This window comes from Pinus tabuliformis, chromosome J (assembly GCF_031772625.1).
Source record: "Pinus tabuliformis cultivar Carrire ecotype Pingquan chromosome J, CPIR1, whole genome shotgun sequence".
In the NCBI taxonomy this organism is placed as follows: domain Eukaryota; kingdom Viridiplantae; phylum Streptophyta; class Pinopsida; order Pinales; family Pinaceae; genus Pinus; species Pinus tabuliformis.
In genome coordinates this window covers 38,122,678-38,128,407 of record NC_142295.1, presented here as the reverse complement: position 1 = coordinate 38,128,407, position 5,730 = coordinate 38,122,678, and the positions used below count along the sequence as shown (strand labels likewise).

Below are 5,730 nucleotides of genomic sequence, written 5' to 3'. Positions count from 1 at the left end.
AAAATTAATCAAAATAATCAGTAATAACCATTATCTGCAAACACAAATTAGGTATATAACAAAACATTATTGTCTATATTTGACGATCATCCTACGGTCAAGTGAAAATTTCCGATCCACGGGATGTGATTGTGCACCATTTTCATTTAATATAATATGGATATACGTGGCTCACGGTTGTCCCTGTCATCAAAATAGCTTTCATTCAATAATTGAATCCATTCATCCACGGCGGGCTAACCGAACCAACTTTGACTTAAATGAACATATGCGTTAAATGACTTAACTTTGACTATGAAATTTAAACAACACGTCCCAAATTACCAATTCCGTTTGACCATTTCCTGCGCAAAATTGTTCCCAATAAGATCTCATAAATTTCAAACAAACTTTGAACAAAGAGCTCAAGCATTTGCGTCTGACCATTTCCTCTCCAAAATTCTCCCCAAAAAATTCTTATAAATTTCAAACAAACTTTGCACAAAGAGCTCAAGCTGCGCCTGGTTTTAATCGCTTCCACTGAATGGCATTGAACAGAGTAAACACAGAAGTTGAGTACACAGAAATGAGTGTTTTGGATTTACTCGACGATCTCGAACCCTCCTTCTTCTTCACAAGGAATTGGCGGCCTCATACGACAAGAAATTGCAGTCCTGAAGAAGAAAACTTTATCCGGACAGCACTCACGCCCGAATTGGTCGATGACTGCAGGCTGGAAATGGAGAGGCCAGAAACACCGATAGCCGCCGTTAAGTCCTGCCGTCCCTCGCTCTCCGTCTCCGTAACTCGACATCAATGTTTAGAGTGGCAAAAAATTCCTGTCGATTGGGGACTCAAGAATTCCGTGACTCCTTCTGCGAGCCCTTGTTTATCTGCTGCCTGGACGAAGCTCCCGTTAGATGTCAACGATTCGGAAGACATGGTTTTGTACGGGATTCTCAAGGAGGCCGCCAACAAAGGATGGATGCCCGGAACGCCCGAGGAAGAACCGGTGACGGAGATCAAGAAGGAAGCGCCTTTTCCCGTCAAAAGAGAGGCCGATGTCGGTCAAGAAACTGAAGCCACGCCGCCGCCGCCGCCAAAGAATGTGGGTAGGCATTACAGAGGCGTGAGCGGCGGCCGTGGGGAAAATTTGCGGCGGAGATAAGGGACTCTACGCGGCAGGGAGCTAGAATTTGGCTCGGCACCTTCACAACCGCTGAGGAAGCTGCGGTCGCATATGACCGCGCCGCTTACCAGATGAGGGGCTCTAGGGCTTTGCTTAATTTCCCTCTCCAGGTTGGCAACCTGGAGGACGGTAATACAAGTAGCACTACGTCGTCCTCAGAAAAGGTGGAGAGCAGTGATTGGAGTAGGAAGAGGGACGTGAGGAAGTGATGAGTGGTAGTGAAGTGCATTGGTATAGACAATGCCAACCGAGATTGGAAGACTGCAACAAGATGGGTAACCAAATGGTTGAAGAGGTTCTGTGTGAGAAGATGGCAACACCGCCACTCACGCCCAGGGGCATCGACATGAGCTTCACTGGTTTCTTACACCGTGGACACCTTACGGTGAACCGAGATCTTTTCTAAAATATGTATCATTCTTTTGATATGTGTCTGAAGTTTATATAATTAATTTCTACACCCTCATCCTGTGGTTTAATCAGCGAATGCTTCCCAAACCATATAGATGTTAATTTGCATTATAATATAAAATAAAATTTTAAACGATAAAATATAAATATTTACATAATTTTTTCTATGTGATTTCTATTGAAAAATTTTGTTTATTTTTATTTTTTATTTTTATTTTTAAAATTTTAAATATAAATATTATTTCATTTTTTTAAATTATACAAATAATTTATGTAAATATTAAATTTCATTTTACGAACAAATTATTAATTAAATAATTATATTTGTTAATAATTTAATTAATTAAAAATTTAAAAATCAATAAATTACGTAAATAATAATTTCATATTTTGATTTTTTTTTCAAAACAACAAAAAAATCTACAAATTTATTTATGATATCACAATTGTTTTATGATATATCACAATTGTTTTATGATATCACAATTGTTTAGTGTTAAAATTTTAATATTTTATAATTAAATATATAAGATATATAAAAAAAATTAAAGTTCAAGATGCTTCAACATATAATTTGAGTGTTTTTTCGGAAAATATTTTTATTTTTCATTCCATTTCCTTGAATCTGAAATGGTATACGAAAAAATAAAAATAAAAATATTAAATAAAATAAATTTGATTTAATTAATTTTATGTTTTTTTTTTTTTTTAATTTTAATCATAATTAATATTATTTGATATTTATTAAATATTTTATCGATTATTTAATAATCGATAACATCATACTAAAACAATTCCTATCGGCCTGGAGTATGCCGTAAAACTGATTCTGCTAGGCTAAGAGCTCGTCTTCCTCGGACGTAAGGAAACAGGTTAACGGCCCAAGACCCAGAGGCATCTGGCAGGAGTGAAAGCCTGCTCCCTTACGGACCACCAGTGGCGTGGTTTTCTTTGATAACAATGATGATTCAAACCGACATTCGCGGATAGCAGCCAGAGATGGCTGTCCTCACTGTTGGTTTGACACCTGAGTTTGATAGGTTTTGCCACCTTCGAAGAAAAGGAAAACAACTCCTTTATCAATCAATTATTTAATATAATTTATATAACTACATTAGTTATATAAAAAACACATTATTCTTTTGATGAATTAATTTTTCAAATCCTTCGGTGAAATGGTATGCTCACAACTTCTGACAAAAGCCTCGATTTCATGATTGCAGAATATCTCTCTAAACATTTACAGAAAATAAAAAATATAATCATTTTCATAATTGTGATGGAGGATTTGGTTCGGTGGAAATACCACGTGAATTTGGCATACAGCGCAACTTTGTGCGTGCGTTGAAAACCATCTTTCACACCACTCACATTATAATAAATATAAGTGGTTACAGGAAAAAGTTCATACATATATATAAGTGTGTAGTTAAAGAAAATAATATTTTAGATTTAAATTTGGCATATATGGAAACTGTGTGCGTGGGTTGAAACCATATTTCACACCATTCACATTATAATAAATATGAGTGGTTACAGGAAAAAGTTCATAGATATATATATATAAGTGTGTAGTTAAGGAAAATAATATTTTAAATTTAAATTAAAGAAATTATATAAGTGATACAATTATTTATATTGTTGGTGCAGATTCCAAAAGTGAACTGTGTAATGTTTTGATTATTTCAAATGGTTATTTTATCCATCATCAAATACTATAGAAATTATACATTAAGTTTGATATATGAATTTAATCATATATTACAAAATAAAAATATAATACAATAAATATAATGCGAAGAAAATAATAATTATTAAGCCATTTTTATACACAAATCAATTTTATATGATTGAAAATGGTAGAATTAGATAAATTTTATTTGGTAATATTTTTTTTCAAGTTACATATTAATGATGACTTATATATATTTTAATATTCAATTAGGATTTTGTCCAAATTACACCCCCTTGAGACAATGTAACTCTCAATTGGATTCCACCTTCAACCTCTTCCCATGAGGTTTGAACATGAAACCTAATGGGGACTACACCTCACACAATCCAATTGGTTTACACGTTTATGTATCCTGTATGTATCCAGGCATCAGTGCACTCCCTACTTCAAATCCATAGGGATCAAAGTGAAAATTGGTTGTTGTCAATGCACATGTAGCACATAAGTTTCCAAATTTGTTGTTGTTGGCATATATATTTTCTCACTTGTTTGCCTTTGGAAGTAAAATGAAATGGGATAAACAAGCCTATAGAGCATGTTTACAATCCACTATTTTTTATTCATGGATCAAAATTATTGTGGGTTATTTAGTTAATAATGAGCATATATATTTTTTCCAGGAAAAGCATACAAGCATGCACACATAGATATAAAACACATCAACATAGATCCATCTAAATAGAGATATTTTAAGCACAAATTTTTTAGGTCTTAATTAGTTTTTGGATTATTCTTGATACTTAATACATCTACATTCAAGATGGATCCATAATAGTGATTAGTGTTGAATGAGTGAACATGTTATGCTTCATTCTCCTAATCATTGTTGTGGTTTAATGGATTGAAAATCCATTACTATTATCTCATTTCATTTATATTATCTTTATTATCTCATTTTAAAATGGGACCACTTAGCCAAGCAACCACCAGAGATTGGGTGTATGATCAGTTGTAGCCAACACACAAGAACTATTGATGTAAAGAGTTAAGGTAACGTTGAGAGGATGTAGCCAAAATAAATCAAAGTTAGAGTCATGTCAACGTCATAAATCAAGTTATGTAAATCATGGAATTGATGCGTCAATTAAGTTTGTAAAAATAAAGTCATAGGTGTTTTGTTGGGTCTTGATAAATTCCACCAAGAAACATATTTTTGTAAGTATGAAAATGTTTGAAGATGTTGCAATTGTCTTGTTGGATGGAGGCGTTCTCTTACAAGAAACAATTTTATGTAGGTACTAAAATATAAGATTTAGATGAAGAATGGTGACAAAGTAGATGAAGAAGAAGATAACTCCATGAATAGAGCATACTGATGAAGGAATATAAAGAAGAAGGCTCCATGAAATAAGAAGGAAAGAGAGAATGAAGAATGCATAAAGAAGTTGATGCAGGATGACATCAGAGAAAATGGACCCTAAACTTGAGAAGGAAAAAAGTATGAAGAAGAATGAAACAATACAAGACCAAGGATAAAGGAATAAATTTGATGCAACAAGAATAATCAGTAGAAGCAACCAGAGAAGAAGAAGTGAAAGAATGAAGTAACCAGAAAGGAAGATGAGAGATTTGAAAGAAGAAGGAAAAGGAAGATGAAGATATACATAAAAAAACATGAAGCAAGTTAAATAATAGTAACATGTGTTCAAAATTGAAATGGAGATGCAATGAGTCCCTAATGTATAATGTAAACATGAAATGTTTGGCCTAAATTGAAATTGATTGTACTTTAGTTGATGTAATGCCTGATGAGGCTTATATACACTCCATTGAAGAGACAATGGTGCTCAATAACAACCTGTCATGAAGGAAGATGTGGTGTTGAATAACCACTTCTTTTGATTGTTGTGAGAGAGGTTGGCTTGTGGCCATCCGAAACCACTTGCAATGTGGCGAGAAGAAGCCACTTGAAGTTTCTATGGTTAAAGGTAATCCAGAAAACCCAGGCTAATAAATGATATTGATGATTGATTGTATAGATGTAGATATATGTTGTTGAACTATGTATGGGAGAATGTTTCCTAGAGAATGGCCAATACAACATCTATCAACCCATGTATTCTGGTGGATGGTAACTTTTGTATATGGACTTGAACAAACAATTTAGTTATGTTTTTTCAGGTACGAGATGAAGGATGAAGATAAATGAAGACGAAAGGAAAAGGCCAAAGATGAAAAGTGCAAAATATTTAAGATGAAGATGGGACCATTTCGAAGGATAGCTAAACACAAAGAATTCACAATATTGGTTAAGTGTGAGTATGATGGAATAACTCCTACTTGTGAATAATATTTAATATCTAAATTATGTAATGAAAAATGTAATGAATTAGACCAACCATAAAAGTTCGTGGCTATCTTTGCAAGTTTGTATGAAATTTAAAATTCTCTGGAATGCTTGCATCTCGAGGAACAT

At 33.6% G+C, this 5,730-nt stretch overlaps 1 pseudogene; it reads left to right on the top strand.

Moving 5' to 3' along the window:
- Positions 1-410: 410 nt before the first annotated feature.
- LOC149225330 (uncharacterized) lies at positions 411-1,625 on the top strand (annotated as a pseudogene).
- The last annotated feature ends 4,105 nt before the right edge of the window (positions 1,626-5,730 follow it).